The sequence below is a fragment of the Rhinolophus sinicus genome, chromosome 1, assembly GCF_057876585.1.
Source record: "Rhinolophus sinicus isolate RSI-liver-muscle chromosome 1, RSI-T2T, whole genome shotgun sequence".
NCBI classification, from domain to species: Eukaryota; Metazoa; Chordata; class Mammalia; order Chiroptera; family Rhinolophidae; genus Rhinolophus; species Rhinolophus sinicus.
In genome coordinates, this window is record NC_142501.1 from 74,445,782 (window position 1) to 74,469,948 (window position 24,167).

The window sequence follows — 24,167 nt, forward strand, 5'->3', positions numbered from 1 at the left end:
TCTTTTAGTATTTGTAGAAATATCTGTACATAATTTGTGAAGCAGCATTTTCTAATGGTCAACAATAAGTTTGTTTCTGGATATTATACTATTTTGTGTCAAAATACTGCAGCTATCAGAGAAGTGATAATCAATTACAGAGTCGGGTTGAACCGAAGAAGGATGAAAAGTGATAAATATATTAGATATAGTCGTCATTACAGAGGGGGCTGTTAGAGAAGGAACACGGAAGAGACTCTTCGTTAGCTTGTGACGATAGCCAAAATGACACCTTCTTACTCTGAAATGGATTTGCTGTTTTATACTACGTTGGAAGTGCTTATGGGATGTTGAGTTTGTTATTTTTGTAACTAAAAATCTTAATGGCATATATTGCTTACAAGCATTTTTATTTAAATAATAATATTTTTAAAAACCCAGAAGCCTCAACGTTCAGCACCACCACCTTCTCTGAAGAGTCAATATATTGTCTCAAACCACATTTTAAAAATAAAGTTTTGTCTAAAATTTATTTTTGTTTGAACACTTGCGAAACCTTGTTCACTGTGGAAATTTTTACTCACTGACATTCACTGTTCATTTTCCTCTAGATTTCGTGTCATTCCAAACTGAAATTAAAAAATATATAAAAATAAAAAATAAAAAAAGTAAAAATTAGTTTTCTAAAGAGGTACATTTATATTTTTTCCTATTGTGAAGCCAAGCCATATGGAGCACGCCCTCAGACCAGTGCTAAGAAAAAGGCAGCTGCTTTTTTTTCTATCCGAGTCATGTGCTGGGGATAAATGCAGTCTGAAAAAGATGTGACTATGAGCTCAGAGGAATCCTAAGAATTTGAGGTATGGTGATAGGGGCTCATTATTTATTTTGAATTCTACTGTGAAACCCACTGAAACTCATTCCTAGTCATGTTACTGATTCCAGGTACTTGCATTTCTATGCTTTTTATTTCCAATTGTGAAGGACTTAAAGGCGTATAAAGAGAGATTTATTTTTCCAGTTAAAGGCGTATAAGAGAGATTTATTTTTCCTTTCTTCTCTTTTGTCCTTGTTGTTTGGTCTTATATCTAGGAGTAGGTCTGGTTTTTTGTTCCTGAAATCATCCTTCACCTGAGGTTATCACTAAATGTAAGCTTCCTTTAATAATCAAGTACGCAGAATTCAACTGAAGCATATAAAGCTGAAACTTGCCTTCTAGACCCATAGGTTTAAAACTGCTGGTTTTGATACATTAATGAGTGGATAAATTAATTGTGTGGGTTTGACTAACGTTTTACTAACAGATGCTCGTAGAAAATATTAGAGTATTACAAATAATTAGGGTAGGTTTCATGTTATTAAACTTTTGTTTTAGTTATACATACAAATGAATGGAAAAGTCTGCTGGATTTTCCCCAGATGCCTATTTGCCTCTTAAGATGATAACAACACTTCAACTACATTTTCCATCCACCCTTTAGCTGTGTGGCCATATAACTTTGAAGAGCACCAGAATATGCCACCCCAAAATATGCCTCTTTGGCATATGGATTTATTTTAAGCTACGTAAAAGCCACCAAAAATCAGCAGAAGCAGGAAAAGCTCTAAAAACAGGGCACACATTTTCCCTTTGTAAAGAAAATTTCCATTTATTCAAGCTGCTCCCTCTCCCATACCTGGAGGAGGGGGGCTCTTAACAACTCTTATCAATGGAGAAGGTACCCTCTCATTTAAATTTGCATAGCAAATCTAATAAACAATCCTTGTTTACCATACTTACCTGGTCACCTTCCCATAACTTGCCTGCCCTGCCTGGAATCCCCAAACCCTTGTTCCTTTGTTTAGCCTAAGATGGTATATAAGCCCAAGTTCTCACCAGCTCTTTGAGTTCAGCATTGATGGGTGCAACCCTGTGTACATTCACAATGCACAGGTTAGTAAACTTCTGTTCACTTTTCTCTTCTTAGTCTGTCTTTGGCCAGTCTAATTTACAGAGTCCTGGTTGGAAAACCTAAGATGGGTAGAGGAAAAGAGTTTTTTTCCTCTACTATAACCTAATTCTGGTAAAGGGATGTGAATAGAGTGAAGTATTCTACGTTGGGTTATACCTTTGAAGAAAGGAAATGGGGTCTCTTTCCTCTGATTTCCACTTTAGCTGGAATGCAGGCATTTTGGTGACAGCTGGAGGAGTGAAACCACTAAATAGAAATTGCATACTCACCAGAATGGCCAGACAAGGAGGTCTAATGAGCCTGGATCCCTGAGGATTATGGAACATCCATCTCAGCCCTGGACTCAATTAGCTGACTTCTAATTAAGAGATAAACAAACAACTCTTTTGTTTCAGCTTTTATTATTTTGGATTCTCTCTGACCATGATTGAATTGATACTCCAGTTAATGCAGACAGCAGTACCTGGGAGTGGAGCTGTAGGAACACCTAAAAATGTCATAGTGGCTTACTGATTAGGTGGTATGGACTGAGAACACAGAGATTGGACTGGAAAGCTGTTGACAATAAATATGTCCTAGTAAAACATTTGCCAAATTTGACTTGCAGAAATCTTGGATATCAGACCCTGTGCCATCTGACCCTTTAATGTATACTCTTATCACCTATTGGCTGTTTATTTCTTCTTAAATTTTAAAACTATTCTGCTACATGACAAGTCCTACTGGAGAGCTGACACTCAAGTTCGAACTAGCCTAAAAGGAAGAGACTGGATCTCTGGCAAGGTAGGCTTTCTGTGTATTTGGCCTGCAGTCTAAATTGACTGAGAGTCTTACAATGCAGGGCCTTATCAGTCAGTCCTGACGTTGTAGGAATATTTTTCTGTGAGTCCCCAAATGATGTAGGGGAATTTTGTGTGAGTGAGTGCCGGTATCATGTCTCATGAGACCAAAGGATGGAAACACAGACCCAGGAGAGGTAAAGAGTTTTAAAAAGAGGATAGTTTATTGAAAGCAAAGAGTCAGAGATCCTGAGCAGGAGGGGGTCCGGAATGGGGGTACCAGTGACTGAGGCAAAAGTTCTTACTTTTATACCTTCCCTTGCCTGTTTGGGGAAAGAGAGCTGGAGCCTTTTAATGGAATTCGTCTACCAGGTTTGTTCTGTTAGCCCATCCTAAAGGGATTAGCAAAATAACATATTCCTATCTATCAGATCTCTTCCGTTTGTCAGGCCAAAAGGAATTTTATGATTAACTTCAAGGTGCTGTTACATTTGTCCTGGAGCAAAGGAGTGATTTCAAAACCTGGAGTTTTAGGTATGCTTTTTGTTTATTCCTCCAGGGACTTCCCTGTCTACTTAAAAACGTGGTAACTAACCTGTCTCATTGATAGGAAACAAAGGCATTTGTGCCCTAACTGAGGCAGTGATAAAATGCGTCTCTAAATCAAGAAAACAGTTTTAGCAGGAGATAAGAGTGGATAAAACCCTTACAAGGCCAGATAATGGGAGCCAGCCCATTGGGAAACATTAGATTAAGGACATTGCCTTCCAACTTAAGCCAATTGTTTTATTTGGCCCTAAGGTATTCACTATTATATTGAGCATGAATGATTGGCAGGGTACAGAAGCATATAAACAAAAGACCAGAATTTCAGGCTCAAAAGCAACTTACAGGTGAGAATATGGTCATTATTTACTTGCGACCAGAATCAATGAAAGTAAAGAGTCCGTTGGCCTTCTAAAAGTTTTTTGCAACATTGTGTTACCAAAGAAATTGTGGGCTAGTCTTGCAAAATTCTATTGTAGTTCACCCCTTAAAGCAATCTTTGTCTCCCTAAACTGTCCAACCAGCAGGAAGCAGCTTGCCGATATTCTGAAGCTCACAAGTTGGGAATACTCTGTAAGGTTGGCTTGCTATGTGGCCATGGAGATAAAGGACATGCAAGAGCCTCCCTGAAAACAAAGTCAGACATTGGCTGGATGCTTACCAAGGGGATCTGCTCCAAAGCTTAGAACCGAGGCCTGGCAGAGCAAAACATAAGAGACTACTCTGCTGCCGTGACAGTCAGTCCTGTCACAGTGGTGGTGCTGTTTTTATTTTTCCCTTTTCTGAATTCTGTTTTTTATTATCTCTATTCGGTTCCTGTTTCTATCCATCACTATATATTAAATTGGGGACATATAACTCAATTTGATTTGTAGTTTGTCAGTTCACTCCCAGTTTTGATAGAAATGCACCTCACCCAGAGAGGCCAGACTTGGAACAGGATTGGAGGACCTGGATGGGACTTAGGCTTGTCTCTTTTGCAGAGTGGGAGGGCAGGAGCATGCTTTAACAGTGAAAGAAAAGAAAAATGTGACCTCCATGGGCAGTGATGGCAAAGACTGAGGTAGACTTCAACACCCGTTGTCCTCTTCTGTGGCAGACAAAGCTCCCCGTCTACCAAATGTCACGCTCCCATTCATAGGACCGAGTTGGTCTTGGGAAGTGGGTGCTCATCCCGGGACTACATTTTCTAGCCCCTCTTGTACCTACATGGGATCGTATAACTACTTGCCAGTGAATGCGAGTCCATGTGACACGTGGAGTCTGTCATTTTTTGGCCAAGTTGTTTAAGAAGCATGCATACCTTCTCCATCCTCTTTGCTCACTTTCCCATGAGTAGAAAGGAGAAGGCAATCTCACTGCACCTCAGCAATTAAATCTATATATTGGAGATGGCAGAGCCACCTTCAGTCTGAGTCTCTGAACAAATGCCGAACATAAGTGAGAAATGCACTTTCATTGTGTGTGACCTATTTCGCACTTAGAAAAGCCTCTCCTTTTTTTTTTTCTTTTGTTTGTTTATAAATAGCAGATAATTTTACCCTGCCTAACATACCTTTTTACATGTAATAGAGGGTTGATTGGGCACATGGTCACCGAGCTACAGCCTGCATTCTCTAGTCTCTTTTGCACCTGGATGTGGCTACATGACTAAATCCTGCCAGTGGGATACAAACTGAAGCGATCTATGTAACTTCTGTGACATGCCCTGTAAGAGAAGGGATATGCCCTCCTCTTTCATTTTTATTTCTTCCCACTAATTGAATGTGGGTGTGATGCTAAGAAGAGAAGTACCCAAATTAGACAAACAAGTGGTCTGATCAGGAACGCAGGTTACCAAGACAGATGGAGCCTAGGTCGGCATGATCGGTCTGGGCCTCCTATTTGGAATTTTACATGAAAAATAAACTTCTTTCTTAGTTAAATCATGATTATATAACAGGTCTCTCTGTTACAGTGTATGAACAGATAGTTTATCTTATGCATATATGTATGTGTGATTAACAGGAAAATCTATTTTTGCTGTGGGTTGTAGTTTAAAGAAAGTTTAACTAGACTGTTCCATTGTGTTAATTCTATTAATATTCTTTTTTCTATTAATAATCTGATGCCTATTAATTTCTCCTAAGCATTCTCCTTTTCATGACACCTCAGTAGATCAAGGGTTCATAAACTCAATGCCTTTTTATGCTGTCTTCCTCCCCTAGATATTGTATTTGTAGTCAATGTAGGGAAGAAAAAATATTCTTTTCCTTTACCCTTCTAGGTTCTTGGCAGACACCCCTGTAATAAAAGATGGGTTAACAGGAGAAATATAAACAGAAATTTAATAACAGGTATTCCTCCAGTATACATGGGAGAGACTAAAGAAAACTAAGCAACATGCCAAAATGGCCCAATCCACAACCTTAAATACCATTCGCAGATAAAGATAAGAGGTGTTGGTGGTGGGGAGGCCAGTTGTGGGAGGTCACCAAGAGCACAGTAAACCAGGATGCAATTGTTAAGCAGATTTAAATCCTGGCCTTCTCCACTGATAACTCTTTCTAGAGATACCTGCACAAATGGAGAATTTCCTTATAAATGTAAATGTCTTGCACAGCTGCACAACTTGCATACCTGCACAACTGCATACCTGCACAACTGCATACCTGCACAACTCTTTCTAGAGGGAGCTACCTGCACAAATGGAGATTTTCCTTATAAATGTAAATGTCTTTCATGTAGAGGTAATTTTTAATGGGTTTTCAGAGCTTCTCCTGTGTCTGCAGTTTATTAAAAATGGTAAGGGGGAGGGGGGTGGTAGAAGAGGGAAAGGGGATCAAACATATGGTGATGGAAGGAGAACTGACTCTGGGTGGTGAGCACACAGTGTGATATATAGATGATGTATTATAGAAATGTACACTTGAAACTGGTATAATCCTATTCATTGGTGAGTAAGATTTAGGACTTTTGAATTTTAATGCAAGCAAGGATGACAATTTTACTCATATCAATAAATTGCCCAGTCCTTTTGGAATAGAAATAATATAAACATTGATAAATTAATAAATGAGTAACTCATAGCAAATAAGTTAAAAATTAATGGAAAAAAAATACTTGGCCAGATGAAGCCGTGTTTCTTGGTAATTTATGTTGTAGTTCTACTTCCCATGTAAACCAATGATTAGCTTGCTAAGCAGAGAATAAATTAATGTGGATTAGTTTTTTTTTTTGTTTTTAAATTATAATATTAACTATGTGTGGAACAAAGTTGTTTTCTTTAAAATTTCCTATTTAAAATGCACAGCTCTGGACTTTATGGGATTTAAATATCAAAGTCTAATAAAGGACAAGTACCCTGGATAAAGTAAGCACAAAGATCAATCAGTGCCACTCACTCTTCCACTTTAATTATCTTATTTATTTGCCTTGGACGAAGGAATGTATGTAATACAACCTTAAAATCAACACTAGTGTTGATTCACTTGTTCGTGTGTTTTAATCTTGGGAGACTGGCTAAGTGACTGTTTACAGTCACTTGGGAAGCATCTATGATCTGATAACAGTGGGAACAGGATCTTGAAGAAATGAGGACATTCCATTAGGAGATAGGAGATTTGTGTCTCTTCGATCTACCACTAAGAAGTTTTATGTCAGGGCAAATTGTAGCAATATTTGGACCTCTATTTCATCACCTCTGCAATGAGGGGTATATGCTCTCTAGCCCTAAAACTCCTTCAAGTTCAAATTATGAGTTAAAGGAAAAAAACTGTAATAAAAAAATAATAAAGTGACACATCATAATGACGGATTCCTATTTTGAAGGAAAGGAGTGGATTTAGATGTGTATTTTGCTTTTGGGAAATAACCCAAAGTATAGTATAGGTCTTCACACTGTATCTTAGAAACATTCTCAATGCTCCCAATTTCTTCGGATTGTTTTGGCATCTCACCCCTTCATCTCAGCTCAACAGTAAATGACTGTTAAAATTTTATCCCCCAGATGGCAGTGCAGCATTCCAAGTTTAGAATGGTCTAGCCCAGTGCGGTAGAATAGGCAATACAAGCTTGCCTCTGGCACATTTCTGCCCTATGTTTCTTCCTTTGGGAGGAAATGTACTACAATTCTAATGTAACAAGGCTCGAGCAATCAGAGACAAATAGCTAATTTTGAAGCGAACACAGCAGCTATCTACTTCCACGCTTGCATAGCACCATGTCCAGCAAATAGCAAGTAAGACAGTCATATAAAGTAATCTAATGAAATAATGAGAGTTTAAAAATGGTTAGGTCAGAGAAGTCACCTATAGTTTTAATTTTTAATTTTGCATGTTATTTTATCAGAGTTTGAAAACATTTATTAAGTGTAATAGGATTAAGTAACTGCTTAGCAATTATTTGTAAAATATATAAATGAAATGGATAGCATCCACCATAACCTTCATTTAAAGAATTATAAGCTACTTTTGCTATTACAATTGCTGAGATATGCTTATAAGACATATAAAGACTAACAAAACAGCTTCATGTGGTGTTGTATGAAAGGACAGAAGGTTAGTGCTCCCCTTGACAAGGATGGAAGAGGCCCTCGGGCCTAGCAACATGCATACGGTTAAGGTACATGCATACGGTTAAGGTATTGCCGCCTACTTTGTGGCATCTAACTGTAATTTAATTTTTTTTAAAGTATATATATATATCTTCATGTGGTAAGAAGAAAAGTCAGGGAGGAGACCACGTTTCAATTTCATGATAAAAAGCTAGTGGAACCATTTGGATCAAAACAATTCTGTTCATCTATATGATGGTCAAAGAGATTAGAGTGAATCCTGTACGCTTCCACTATACGTTGTGGAAATTCTCCGCATTGTGGAAATCTATATTATGAAATTTTAGATTCATAATACTGAAGAAATACTCATTGGTAATGTCATGAAAGTAGTATAAGTAAGGATAGGAAAACAAAATTTTAAAAGTCTCTGAAGGGCCATCTTACAAATAAAAAAAATAGTTCATTTTGATGGATTGTAGAATGTGGTCACATTTTTATGTTCTGGAGATTTCTTTACCTTTAAGTTCAATGAAGTCTTCTTTCCAGTTTCATATTTCTTAGTAACAGAATGGATTAATACCACAGAGATTGGGCAAATAAGAATAAAAGTTTTGTTTTTCTTTAACCACAGAATTTGGGTTATTTTGTTGGAGCTGCTGCTTATAGACTTTCTACCTTGACCAGACATACCCCAGATGAATATTTAGTTACAGAATAAAATTCTGTCATTCTATACCTAGTCTTCTAAATAGTACCATACTTCTCAAATCAAGTCAATTAAGGAAAAAAATCCATATATGCACTGTAATATTCTAATCACTGCTTGGGATACAAAGAAAAATACATTATATCTGATTTCAATGAGTTTATACTCTAGTGGCGGTGATAAGCAAATTGCAAATAACCCTGGACAGAACAGGAGCTGGAAAAGAGGCAGATGGTAAGAATCATGGGCTCTGAAGCCAGCATGCTAGGATTAATATCTTGGCTCTGCCTCCTAATATTTTTGTAGCGTTGGAAATATTACTTTTCTGGTTTCTTTATAAAACAGATGATTGGGTATTTATACGAAATAAATAAAAACACTAATTTGAAAAGCTAGCTATACCTCCATGTTCACTGCACCATTATTTACAGTAGCCAATATATGGAAATAACCTAAATGTCCATAGATAGATGAATGGATAAAGAAAATGCGATATATATATATATATATATATATATATATATATATCGCATTTTCTTTATCCATTCATCTATCTATGGACATTTAGGTTATTTTATATATATATAAAATTAAATACTGCTCAGCCATAAAAAGAAGGAAATTGTACCATTTGCAACATACTAAGTGAAAAAGTCAGACAGAGTAAGACAAATACCTTATGGTCTTGCTTATATATGGAATCTAAGAACAAAAAACAAACTCAGGGATATAGAGAACAAACTGATGGTTGCCAGAAGTGGTAGGTAGGGTGGGAGGTAGGCCAAATGGATAAAAGTGATCAAAAGTTACAAACTTCCAGTTATAAAATAAATAAGTCCTAGGGCATAATATACAGTATGGTGACTACAATTAATAATACTATGTTTCATATTTGAAAGTTGCTACCAGTGTAGATTTTAAAAGTGCTCAACACAAGGAAAAAAAAAATTGTACCTAGGTATGGTGATGGATGTTAACTAGATTTATTGTGGTGATCACTTTGCAATATATATAAATATTGAATCATTATGTTGTACACCTGAAACTATCATGTTTTTGTCAATTACAGCTCAATTTATTTTTTGAAGAAGATGATAACAAGAGTACCTATCTCATAAGACTGTTTTGAAAAAATGAGTTGAGTGAAGTGCTTGCCATATAGCAAATTGATTAACAGTTAAAAGAAAAGTCTTAGAGTTAAGAGGAGGGGTAAGAGGAAGGATATACCAGTAAATAAAGTAACCTTTGAGATTAGCCCTTAAAGAAACCCTTTAAGAATTGTCAAGGATAGAGACATTAAAGGGAGTGGGGGAGGCGGGATGGGAAGGGAACTTCAGCCTAAGATGGTAGTAGGCCAGATGTTAAGATGCAGGGGCAATAGCTTAGTTTGGCTGCAAATAGAGTCAGGGAGAAGAAAATGTAGGCCCACACATATATCAGGGGTGCCAAAAATATGTATACAAGTGGACGCTTTGGTCAACGTTGCTCAAGTAGTAGTTCGCCATAATCAGAAGTGTCTGGATGCTGATGGTAAACACTTTGAGCACCTCTTGTAATTTCAGAAGTCATATGTGACTCTTACTCATCTTTTGTTGTCAGTATATATTGAGTAGTACATTTTATACAGTTTCCCTTTCTTAAAATGTGTAGATATTTTTTGTACCCTCTGTATGTTAAGAATATATTGCATTGGGCTAGTTAGGAGATACTGCTTAATTTAAAAATATGGAATGACACTGAAGATTTTTGACACAGTAGATGGATAGTCAGATTTACACAGCAAACGTCTCATTCTGGTAGCACTATGACAGAGAAATTGAGTGTAGAAGGAACTAGAGACAGTGAGATCAGAGATGAGGAAGACAACAGAATCCAGGACAACAGGAATAGCCCTGATCATCACTAAATGATTACTGGTTGGCTTGCCAACAGATTTAAAAATTGCCTTAGCTACATAAAGGCCCTTTCAGTAACCTGCAAATTTTTGTCTTTCCTATCAGAATGCAGAGTCCCACTCTTTCTCCCATATACATAGCATTTCAGATGCAAAGTTTAAAACTTCTACACAGAAATAGCTACATTTATCAACAGCCCTTCTTCCCTGCTCCCTGAACACTCTAAGACACAAACACAGAAGGAGCCACATCTTTTCCTCATAACTGCAGTTTATTTTGAGGAAGACTGAACAGGTTGAGGCTTACAACAGTAACTTTTTTTTCCACTTCGTTATTTTTTCTGATGTCCCCATCAGTGATAAACTTGATCTAGCAAGAGACCCATTAAATGGAGCACATACAGTGTCTATCGTCCTCCTTTTCACTTTTTCTTGTTTTGTTATTTTTGTTGTTTATTTTCTGTTTCCATCGGACTCTGATCAGTTTCTTACCCTCCATCATTAACCTTTATCCTTTTTCTTCCACCTTCTTCTTAAATTGAATCAAAATACTTGAATGCTTTCCTTTACTTCTCTCTTCCCACCAGTGAGGGGTCTTCATTTAGCTGGGCCTCGCTGTTTTGAACAAGAATGTGATTTGACATAAAGCAACAGGAGTCCAGATGGGATGGTGATCTCATGCCTTGTTCCAATTGTGGAAGAACAGCCTGAATTACTGAGTAGAAACGGAAACATTTGAACTCTTGAGTCTGCACTAGGATAAGTTCAATTATAAGTCTCTAGGAGAGCAATAAATGGCCTTGATATGAAGCCTACTTCAGGAACTTTCCCAATTTCCAGCTTTGATCAAGGAGACTCTTAGTTATTTTTTATTTATTTATTGGGGTGACAATTGTTAGTAAAATTACATAGATTTCAGGTGTACAATTCTGTATTACGTCATCTATAAATCCCATTGTGTGTTCACCACCCAGAGTCAGTTCTCATTCCATCACCATATATTTGATCCCCTTTACCCTCATCTCCCACCCCCCACCCCCGTTACCCTCTGGTAACCACTAAACTATTGTCTGTGTCTATGAGTTTTTGTTTCTCATTTGTTTGTTCTTTTGTTGTTTTTGGTGTATATACCACATACCAGTGAAATCATATGGTTCTCTGCTTTTTCTGTCTGACTTATTTCACTTAGCATTATACTCTCAAGATCCATCCATGTTGTCACAAATGTTCCTATATCATCTTTTCTTACCGCCGAATACTATTCCATTGTGTATATAGACCACAAATTCTTTATCCATTCATTTATTGAAGGACATTTTGGTTGTTTCCATCTCTTGGCCACTGTAAACAAAGCTTCAATAACATTGGAGCACACGTGTCTTTATGTATAAATGTTTTCAGGTTTTTTGGGTAGATACCCAGGAGAGGGATTGCTGGGTCATATGGTAATTCTATTCGTAATTTTTTGAGGAAAATCCACACTGCCTTCCATAACGGATGCACCAGTCTGCATTCCCACCAACAGTGTATGAGGGTTCCTTTTTCTCCACAGCCTCTCCAACATTTGTTACTATTTGTCTTGTTGACGATAGCCATTCTGACTGGGGTGAGGTGATATCTCATTGTGGTTTTGATTTGCATTTCTCTGATGATTAGTGATGTTGAGCATTTTTTCATATGTCTATTTGCCATTTGTATGTCCTCTTTGGAGAAATGTCTCTTCAAGTCCTCTGCCCATTTTTCAATTGGGTTGTTTGTTTTTTTGTTGTTGAGATGCATGAGTTCCTTGTATACTTTGGATATTAGCCCCTTATCGGAGGCACTGTTTGCAAAAATCTTCTCCCATTCAGCTGGTTGCCTCTTTATTTTGTCGATGGTATCTTTTGCTGTGCAGAAGCTTTTAAGTTTCATATAGTCCCATTCGTTTATTTCAGATTTTACTTCCCTTGCCTTTGGAGTCAAATTCATAAAATGCTCTTTGAACCCAAGGTCCATAAGTTTAATACCTATATTTTCTTCTATGCAGTTTATTGTGTCAGGTCTTATGCTTAAGTCTTTGATCCATTTTGAATTAATTTTGGTACATGGTGACAGATAGCAGTCCAGTTTCATTCTTTTGCACGTGGCTATCCAATTCTCCCAGCACCATTTATTGTAGAGGCTGTCTTTTCTCCATTGTATGTTTTTTACTTCTTTGTCAAAAATTATCTGTCCATATTTATGTGGTTTTATTTCTGGGTTCTCAGTTCTATTCCATTGGTCTATGTGTCTGTTTTTCTGCCAATACCATGCTGTTTTGATTATTGTAGCCCTGTAGTACAAGATAAAGTCAGGGAGTGTGATACCTCCAGCATTGTTCTTTTTTCTTAAGATTGCTTTTGCTATTCGGGGTCTTTTGTGGTTCCAAACAAATCTGATGATTTTTTGTTCTATTTCTTTAAAAAATGCCATTGGGATTTTGATGGGGATTGCATTAAATATGTATATTGCTTTGGGTAATATGGCCATTTTAACTATGTTAATTCTTCCAATCCATGAGCATGGAAAGTCTTTCCATTTCTTTGTGTCTTCTACAACTTTTTTTAAAAATGTCTTATAGTTTTCAGCATATAGGTCTTTCTCATCCTTGGTTAAGTTTATCCCTAGGTATTTTATTCTTTTTGCTGCAATTGCAAAAGTAATTGTTTTTTGTATTTCTTTTTCTGAGATTTCATTGTTAGTATATAGGAATGCAATGGACTTTTGTACGTTGATTTTGTAGCCGGCAACTTTACTGTATTTGTTGATTGTTTCTAATAGCTTTTTGGTAGAGTCTTTAGGGTTTTCTATATGTAGCATCATGTCATCTACAAAGAGTGACAATTTAACTTCTTCATTCCCAGTTTGGATGCCTTTTATTTCTATCTCTTGCCTGAGTGCTCTGGCGAGGACTTCCAACACTATGATGAAAAGCAGAGGTAATAAGGGACAGCCCTGTCGTGTTCCTGAACGTAGAGCAAAGGGCTTCAGATTTTCACCGTTAATTATGAGATTAGCTGAGGGTTTGTCATATATGGCCTTCATTATGTTAAGATATTTTCCTTCTATACCTATTTTATTAAGTGTTTTAATCATAAATGGATGTTGTATCTTGTCAAATGCTTTTTCTGCATTAATTGATATAATCATATGACTTTTGTCCTTTATTTTGTTTATGTGATGTATCACATTGATGGATTTGCGGATGTTGAACCATCCTTGTGCCACTGGGATGACCCCCACTTGGTCGTGATGGAAAATCTTTTTAATGCATTGTTGTATTCGATTTGCTAGATTTTTGTTTAGGATTTTTACGTCTGTATTCATCAGAGATATTGGTCTGTAGTTTTCTTTTGTTGTGTTGTCCTTGCCATGTTTTGGGATCAGGGTAATTTTGGGCTCATAAAATGAGTTAGGGGGTACTGTCTCTTCTTCAATTTTTTGGAAGAGTTTGAGCAGGATTGGGATTAAATCCTCTTTGAAGGTTCAGTAGAATTCACTAGTGAAGCCATCTGGTCCCGGACTTTTGCTTTTCGGAAGGTTTTGGATGACTGATTCAATTTCCTTACTGGTGATTGGTCTGTTTAGATTTTCCAGTTTCATGGTTCAGCCTTGGAAGGCTATATGTTTCTAAGAACTTGTCCATTTCTTCTAGGTTATTGAATTTGGTGTCATATAGTCCTTCGTAGTATTCTTGGATAATCCTTTGTATTTCTGTGGTGTCCGTGATAACTTTCCCTTTTACATTTCTGATTTTGTTAATTAGTGTATTTTCTCTTTTTATCTCAGTGAGTCTAGCCAAGGGTTTGTCAATTTTGTTAATCTTTTCAAAGAACCAGCTATTTGTCACATTAATTTTTTCTGTTGTCTTTTTGTTTTCTATTTCATTTAGTTCTGCTCTGATTTTTGATATTTCCTTTCTTCTGCTGACCTTGTGTTTCACTTGTTTTCTTTTTCTAGTTCTTTAAGGTGTAACATGAGGTTATTTATTTGGAATTTTTCTTGTGCCTGTAATGATATAAATTTCCCTCTTAAAACTGCTTTCACTGCATCCCAAACATTTTGGTAGGATGTATTTTCATTTTCATTTGTTTCTATGTATCTTTTGATCTCCCCTCTAATTTCTTCTTTGACCCAGTCGTTCTTTAAAGTATGTTGTTTAATCTCCATGTATTTGTGTTTTTTCCTGCTTTCTTTTTGCAGTTGGTATCCAATTTCAAAGCCTTGTGACCAGAGAATATTCTTGGTATGATTTCAATCCTCTTAAATTTGCTGAGGTTATTTTTATGTCCCAATATATGGTCTATCCTTGAGAATGGTCCATGTACACTAAAAAAGACTGTATAGTCTGATGTTTTAGGATGAAGTGCTCTATATATGTCAATTATGTCCATTTAATCTAATGTGTCATTTAAGGCTGCTATTTCATTATTTATTTTCTGTTTGGATGATCTATCCATAGCTGTCAATGATGTATTTAAGTCCCCTAGTATAATTGTGTTTTGGTCAATTTCTCCCTTTAGTTCTGTTAGTAGTTGCTTGGTATAGTTTGGTGCTCCCTGAATGGGGGCATAAATATTGATGACTGTTATGTCTTCTTGTTGTATAGTCCCCTTTACCATTATGAAATGTCCATCTTTGTCTCTTGTTACCTTTTTCACCCTGAAGTCTGTTTCAACTGATATCAGTATGGATACACCTAATTTTCTGTGGGTACCTTTTGCTTGGAGTGTCAATTTCCACCCTTTCACTTTGAGTCTATGCTTGTCCTTGTAGCTGACATATGTCTCTTGGAGACAGCATATGGTTGGGTTTATTTTTTTGATCCAATCTGCTACTCTGTGCGTTTTTATTGGTGAGTTCAGTCCATTTACATTTAGGGTGATTATTGATATGTGAGGATTTCCTGTCATTCTATCTTTAGTTTTCTGGTAAGGTTGTGTCTCCATTGTTTCTTTGCTTTTTTGTTGTTGTCTATTATTTATGTGTGGTGGTATTCTATGATGCGTCCCTCTGTTTCTTCTTTTATTACAGTATATATTTCAGTTCTGGATTTTTTTTTTTCGGGGCGGGGGGGTTACCCTTAAAAGAAATTTTGATATTTAGAGTATTCCTTTTTCTTCAGCATGCTCACTTTCTCCATTCCCATATTCTGGTTCAGGCCTTTACTCTCCCCCTTTTTAAGTTTTGGTTGCCACAAATTGTCCCTGTTGATGGTGGTCGAATAGACTCCTTTTGTATTTCTTGTAGTGCAAGTCGTGTATTAGAAAATTCCCTCAGCTTCTGTATGTCTGGAAAGGTCTTTATTCCTCCTTCATATCTAAAGGATATCTTTGCTGGGTATATTATTCTTGGCTCATAATTTCTCTCTTTCAATACTTTGAATACTTGGTTCCACTCCCTCCTGGCTCGTAGAGGTTCTGCTGAAAAATCTGATGATAATCTAGTGGGCTTTCTTTTGCAGGTTACTGTCTTCTTTTCCCTGGCTGCCTTGAGGATTCTTTCTTTGTCATTGATTTTAGACAGCTTCAATACAATGTGCTTTGGAGATGGCCTGTTGGAATTGAGGTAATTAGGTGTTCTATTTGCTTCTTGGATTCAAGGATCCAGTTCTGTCCACAAATTTGGGAAGTTCTCATCGACCATTTGTTGGAATATATTTTCTGTTCCCTTCTCTCTTTCTTCTTCTTCTGGTATGCCCATTATTCTTATATTGCTCTTTCTGATGGAGTCAGAAAGTTCTTGTAGAGTTCTTTCCTTTCTTTTAAGTCTCAAGTCTCTTTCTTCTTCCATCCATGTAATTTCCAGATTTCTATCTTCTATGTCACTGATTCTTTCCTCCATCTGGTCAACTCTACTACCTAAGCTGGTTATTTCATTCTTAATTTCTTCTATTGAGTTCTTAATCTCCAGAAATTCTATTTGGTTCTGTTTTAAAGTTTCAATCTCTTTCATAAAATTCTCATGTTCTTTGTTGATGTATTTCTGAGTTCTTTAAACTGCCTTTCTGTGTTTTCTTGCATCTCCTTGAGTTTTTTCAGAACTGCAATCTTGAATTTTCTGTCATTTAAGTCACATGTTTCCATATCTTTAAGTTCCTTTTCTGGAGACTTTTCACTTTCTTTCTGAGCTGTCTTGTTGCCTTGGTTATTCATGGCAATTACTGATTTATTATTTCTCTTCCTAGACATCTGCAGGAGTGGGTTCTGCAACAGGTTGATAGGAAGAGGTCTGTCTTTTGTTTTCTAGTACTTGTTGGTAGAATGTTTTATTTTCTCTCCAACTGCAGCATTTTTTTCTCTCTCACATGGTAGTGCTATGTTTTCTCTGCACTATTCCAGCTTCTCACACAATGGGGGGATTCCCTGGGAGATGGGCTTCTCCTCTGTTAATAGTTCACCTGGGTCACAGGGTGCAGTGTCCATGTGGGTATGCAGAGAACTTTTGAAGTTCCAAAGCTCTTCCTGCACCAGATTCAGATCCCGTATGTTTCAGCAGTTCTGTTTACTCCTGCAGTGATCCGCCCAGATAGGTGGGGCCTTGGGCGGGGTGAGTTGTGAGAGGTGGCCCAGAGCAGTGGCAGCGACCCCCACCACAGCTGGTCCTGTTTCCACAGCTCTCTCCCCTTTGCCGGAACTAGTTGGGCTGCGAATCTGTGTCTGCGGTCCACGGGTCTCAAAACAACAAATATTCTGTTCTTTTGATCTGACACTGGTACTGTTCCTCTTCTAGCACCGGGCAGGTGGAGCCAGGTGAGCTTTGGGAGGGTAGGGAGTGGGCAGCTCGTCTCAGTGCCTTAGGCTTCCGTTCTCTGCTTGGCAGTGAAGGTTTAAGCCACTGTTTTGAGCCTTCTTCCCTCAGTCTTTTCTCTGAGGACTCTGCCATGAGCGTTGGGTTCAGCCGTGTTATATGCTGTCCCCTCAGCCCTGTGTATTAGAAAATTCCCATAAATGGAGCCCTAGCAGTCCGAGTTCTTCCCTCTCCCACAGCTGCGGTAGTTCCGGGATGCAGCGAGCTCGGAGCACTGAGATAGGTCTGCATCCTGCGCCCACGTGGCTCCGTCTCTGTGCTTCTCCCTCCCTCCTCCCTCGCTAGTGCAATTCACCCACCTTTAGGTGAATTCAGTAGTGGGTCTCTTCGTCTTGCCTGTCTGCTGTGCAGGGTGTCCTTTGTGGAGTTATAGTTGTTTGATTAGTTGTAAATTCCAGGGGAGATTTACAGAGGCTCATCTCACGTGTCATTTTGATGTCCCCTGAGACTTTTGAGTCCCCCAAGACTCTTGGTTAAAAGAAAAGGTTTAGTTGATGAAAAAAGAACCAGAAAATAGCAAACTTTCAGGAAACCAAGTGTTCTATCACATCTCACATCATATCTCCATGGCCTCAGGGTCTTTCTTCTGGGTACTCTAACTGGTTACTCACTTCAGCCATCTGGTTTTATTTACTTCCACCTACATATGACCAAAAGAGGTTGTTCCAAGCTCCTAAATTGACATGCCTTCAGTTCCAGATGTCAACACCAGGAGATGAGTATCTGAAGAATGAGCTACTTACTGTTGGTCCAATTAATTTGGGCCCTGGAGGCATAAGATGTGGCTTATAGGGACTATATTGGTGATGATATGATGCTGTTTTCATTTGAAAAAAGAAAAGAAAATCAGTGTATTAAATGACTTTGGTTTCTTCTATAATGTCAGAGTTTTACATTGGATTCTCTGCAATGGGAAAGCCAATGGGTGAAGATAGGCGGCAAATGGAGGTGCTCCTGGGAGGAATTTTAGATGCTAGTCCTAGAAGTGGTACTCATCACTTCAATCCACTTTCCATTGCCAGAGCTCAGTCACAGGTCTCATCTAAATGCAAGGGAGGCTGGTAAATTCTGTCTTTTACCCATGAGCCCAGGAGTAAAAGAAATGGAATTATCTTTGCAATAGTGCCCTATCCTTGTTGGTCAATAGGGAAGTTATCAGAAGAACAGTGTTGGGTGTTGGGCAGAAACTCCAAAGATGTCTTCTATTATGAAACAACTGTCTGGCTAATATAGTGACTTCAGCAAAGCCTTGGTTGGCTTGCTCAATTCCTAGACTAGTTTGAATTGCTTGTTTCAACTAAAGGATGTGATTTTCTGACAGCATTCAAGAGAATTAAAGAAATGACTTTATTTCCTTTTGCTGCTGCTCATCTATGTTCTCAGATAATGTATTGGTAATCTCTATTTCTTTTTAATGTCATCTTTAGGAGAGAAAATTCCATTTCAGCCAAGAAATTTCATTCTGTAATTACATCACAAAGAATCACTTTATAAAGAAGGCATTGGCTTTGAATTTCTGTCAGTTTTGATTTAAGTAGATGGAAATCATGGAATATATATCACAAACAGCAAACTTTTTTTAAGCTTTGCAAGCCAGGTGTATTTCAGCCCTCCAAAGCATTTGACAAGCCTAGGATCTGCTTATCAAACCTATGTCTAATAAGTTTAACAAATAAGCACATTGTTCATAAAACACAAATATGAATGATATTTCAGACAGGAGAGAACAGAGCTGTCTCTCAAAATGAAGTTCCATTGTTTCAATACATCCGGTTCCCCTCCAACCCCAACTATTCTAGCAAGGTTGGCTGCAAGTGCTATGTTCGCTCAACTTCAAGAAATCTGTAATAATCAAACCTTTAAATTACCTCTTCTGTTTCCCAGAAACCTGCTAGAAAATATACTGTGGGAGTGTAGAAGGAATCCTAGCTGTTAGAAACCATGTCGGCTCATCACAGAAATGTGATTTCCACGATTACTACCACACCAGTAGTAAAAATTTAGGAAATGAGCCTTTTCATCTCTAGTTCCCCATTTCTGCTGCTAAAGCCAAGAGACCCCCATTGGTATGCAAGCCATTGACGTCCACAGGGCCCTGTAGGAGTATAGCTCTGCACACTTACAAGACGATAGATACTGAATGTGCATGTTGCTGTGTAGGCAGAAAGCTAATCCCTAGATTGTCTTTAAAGAACCCAAATACCATATCAAAGCAATATGCCTAAGCTTATGCATTTTCTAAGCCACTGAACACATTTTAGAATAAATAAATCAGATTTCATGGGCCAGAGACAACTCACTGGAGAAAACTTATTATATTTATGCAAGGTTGAAAATTATTGAGAATTGTGTTTTGAATGATAAATAATATGTTTTAAAAACCCCACAAATTTCACATCCCCATGTGCTAAGCCAGAAACCTGGGAGGTGTTCTCTCTTCATCTCCCACACCCAGTCGTTTATGACAACCTGTTGAGACCACTTTCTATAACTCCCCTAAATCTGCTTATTTCTCTTCCAACTGCACTGCTATCACCTCAGTCCGGGCTCCATCACTTCTCACCTCATACATTTCTACTTGCTGCTCAAATTGAGGATCTCAGTTCAGTAGCATCAGCATCACTCTGGAGCTCGTTAGAAATATGGAATCTCAGGTTCCACCCAAACCTCTTTATTATCTGCATGTTGACAAGATCCCCAGATGATTTATGTGCATGTTGCATTTTGAAAACACTGACATATCTTCCTACCTCCAGCTTTATTCATCTCCATTCCATTCTGAACACCAAAGCCAGAGCGACCATTATAGAATGCAAATCTGATCACGTCACTATCTTGCTAAGACTCTTCCATTTCTTCTCCTTGCTTTTTGGCTAAAGGAGTAAAGCTTCAAATTAAATTACAAAGCCCTGCATGACCTGATTCGTGATTACCTCCCCTCCTTCATCTCATAACACTTTCTCTCCCACACAACACTATAGCCATCTGTGTTCTAAATGTGACCCCCCCCCTTTTTTTTTTCTTCAAATGGGGTCTTTGCTCTTGTTCTCTAGCCTGGGATATTCTTTCCCCCACATCGGTCACCCTCAGTTCTTTAGACTTCAATGTAAATGTCAGTTTGTTAGGAACTCTATCCTCTGACCACCTTGATCTCTTAGCATCATTTCTTGCCTTGTCATAATACCCAACACTGTATTAACTTGCTCAGTGCACATTCTTCCAAATAAACTTTAATTTTCAGAAGGACAAAGACCCTATCTGTCCGGTGCAGAAGCAATTTCCCTGGTGCTTAAGACAGCAGCTGGCACATGACAGTTGTGAAAGAGTGACCAAATGAAATAACTTCTCATCAAGATGAATGGGCAGTTTTCCACATCTTTAAGAATAACTGTCTTCCAAAATTATGAGGTTTTGTCACAGGGAAGATGGATCTGAGTTATTCGGATGGATTCCTGAGGGCAAGGTGATATAGGCAGGGTCCAAGAATGACTGCACCGCTATATCTGAGCATGTTGTTGGAACCAAAATATCTCTTGACTAGATGAACCAGAACCAGTAAATACAAGTTTTAGGAAGAGAGAAAACATTGAAGAAACAACTTAATATCATTTACCGGGTACTAATAATGGAATGGATTGTTTGGTGAGGAAGCTCAAACTATATGACCATTTAAAGGCAGGATATGGAATATAAAATTCCTGCCTTAGAAAGTAGTCAAAGTAGATGGTGTATCAGATCCTTCGCAACTTTAGGAGTCATTATTTTATCAGTTCCTCTGTAAGGGGAAAAGGTGTTAATCATAAATGCTAGCTTTAATTTTTTTAAAAAGTGACTCCCACTTGTTAATAATTATATCACTAGTTTTATACAGAGCCTGGTCGTATGTTGTTTTATTATTTGGTGTAATCAAAAGGCTGACACCAAATATTTCCCTATTTGGTTGTTACCAGTCCTTAAACTCCACCATTAGAGTCACTCCTTGGAAAATGTTCTTTCCCCAGGCACCAATGTTAAGAAGTAAATGTTACAGGAGAGGCAATGTATGTGGCTATTATCTGTAATTTCCATCTGTATTTGAGGTCTTTTATGAAAACCTATTCTTATAGTTGAGAGTAAGTGATGGAGGGGGTAGGGATAGAGTGTTAGCGTTCAGAAAGTGAGAGAACTTTGGATACTGCTCAGTTAAAATCTCTCCATCAGACTTTTTAGATGCCTCAATCTAAATATTGTGTTTCTTCGTGTGATTTTCTCTTTTATCAACCTCATTCAAAATATATGCAGGTGCCTATTATGTGCCAAGCATTCACTGTGCAAGGTACTTTGGATACATCAGTGAACCAAAGAGACAAAAATAGACAAAACATCTGCCACTGTGAACCTTGAATTTTCATGAAGTGTGGTGCAAAGACCAAGAATGCCAGCATCACCTGGAAACTTGTAAGAAATACAAAAATATAAATGTCGCCTAGAGCTAGTAAATCACGTTCTGCCTTTTAACAAGATCCTAAGATTACTCATGTTTAAGTTTGAGAAACACTCTTGTAGTGTACCTGTCCTTTATTTTGCAGTATTTTCACATTTTTAATGGACATATATATCTACCTGTTTATTTGGTTAAACCCTGTTTGCTCCACTAAACTAGAAGCTGTATGAGGTCAGAGACTAATGGGCAGAGATGGAAGAAATAGGGAAATGTCAGTAAAAAAGTTGATCTGTTATTCAGCTCTGCCAAGGGACATACTTTGCTTTCCACAAAGTTCTCTTTTCAGTCTCACCAACTGATTCACCCACTGCCTAGAAGGTTGGGAAACTGTAATCTAGCAGGAGAATTAGCTAATGTATGTGAATTATTTTCTGCCTTCTGCCTCTGCTTCATCATCTACTGCATTTTTAAAGCTTGCATGAAAAAAAATTGACTAGCGTAAGAATATTTGTAATAAAAATCAATGGCATTCATTCCCATGGATTAAAAAAAAAACCAACTTGTGGTTTGCGGTACTTGCAAAATCAATGTAGAAACTCTGCCTCTACTTTTATACCTGATTTAAGATTTTCTTTTCTATTCTAATTTTAGAACGTAACATGTCCTCTTTAACAGGCACAGTAGGCTTTCCTGGATGATAGGATTGTCCCTACATTGAACTATTTATAACCTATACCTTATACAAGGAATTGGCAAACTATGTCCCGTGGGCCAAATCTGACTGACCATCCCCATTCATTTTTATGTGACCCATAAAGAAAGAATTTTTTTTACATTTCTCAGTGGTTAAAAAAAAAAGTCAAAAGAAAACTATTTCATGACACATGAGAATTATATAAAATTCAAATTTCAGTGTCTATAAATAAAGTTTGATTGGAACACAGCCATGCTCATTCATTTGTGTATTGTCTATTCCTGCATTCATGCTATAAAGGCAGAGAGGAGTAACTGAAACAAAACATATGGCTTCAAAACTTAAAATTACTATCTGGGCCTTCAGAAGAAAAATTAGTCAATCTCTGTTCTATAGTAGAGCCTTAGAAGTATAAAATGAACCATGTGTGTATTTTTAACTTTTCTGATAGATACATTTTTAAAAAGTAAAAAAAAGAAATTAATCTAAAAATATTTTATCCTAATATATCCCAATTACTATTTCAATATGTAATCAATATTAAAAATTCTTTATGAGATATTTTGCATTCATTTTTTGTACTAAGTCTTCAAAATCCAGTGTGTATTTTATACCTACAGCACAGCTCAATTCGAACGTGCCACGTTTCAAGTGCTAATAGGTGCGTGTGGCTAGCGGTTACCATATTAGAAAGTGCAGCTTTAGAGCATGTAGTGAAAAGTTGAATAATTTAGTTCATCTTAATTGTAGAGATGGAATTAAAAGTTATTATAGTATCAATATTAAATGATATCAGTTATAAGAATATGGTAAAGGAAATTGTACCTTGTAGCCTAAGACAACCCTTCTCTGATGTGCCAAGGAGGCAGAGCATTATAGGCATGTGGAAAATAACATTATAAAGACAAGTATTCAGACTTCTTGGACTCAGGTTTGCATAACAGAAGAAAATTTTTTCCCTAAGATTTCTGGAAAGAGAGAAACAAAACCTTGATAGGATATGTGGATGTAAGAAATGTCCAAACCTGTAGAGAATTTTAATGAGTTTATGTGAGCCAAATTGACCACAATTGCACAGATGCAAAATCTCAATGGTTTAAGAAAATGCTCCAGAGAATGGCCATTTTGCAGCTTATTTTATGCATTAGAATCAAAGGAGGAGACGTAGAAGTGTTAGATGAAATCCATTGGTGGTAGATTAAGTGGATGGGAGACAGCAAAGCAGGGAAATCTCTGGGATTGGATAAAAAGTAAAATGGAGAGACACATATTTCTTTTACATCGGTGAGTACATGACAGTTAATAATTAACATTACAGCACACAGAGATGGTATTTGGGGGACAAGATAACAATGAGGGGTTCTGTGGTCTTGTGCTTTGGTACAGTGGGCTGTGCCCTGAGGGGTCTGGAAAAAGGGATGATTCTGGTATGTTATCTTAGATGCAAAAAGACAATAGGCAGGCTCACTTAAGGTAAAGATTGACCTTTGCCAAGGAAGCTTCAGGCCCAGGATGTGACTACCTACCAGGACCTGCTTCTAGTTAGGAATTTTTTATATTCAGTCCTTCCTATGTGGTTAATTTTGGTCTCTGAGTTTGTAGGGCTTACCAGGCTGGTATCCCCAGAGCTTGTTAGGTTTAACATGTGGCCCCTCTTTCATCCATGCTTACAATTTATTTGTCAGGAAAAAAGAGTTGGATTAATTTGTGGATTCGAATGCTCTATAGAAATGAGTGGAAGAGAGAGAAAAAGAGAGATCCAGAGATACTTCATCTAAAAAGTGCCATTGTAGCCTATTACTTAGCATAATCCATTTAATCTACTTTAA

The 24,167-nt window shown here is 37.5% G+C and overlaps 1 pseudogene; it reads left to right on the forward strand.

Moving 5' to 3' along the window:
- The first annotated feature begins 7,772 nt into the window (after window positions 1-7,772).
- On the forward strand, window positions 7,773-7,917 carry LOC141570300 (U6atac minor spliceosomal RNA; annotated as a pseudogene).
- Window positions 7,918-24,167: the final 16,250 nt, after the last annotated feature.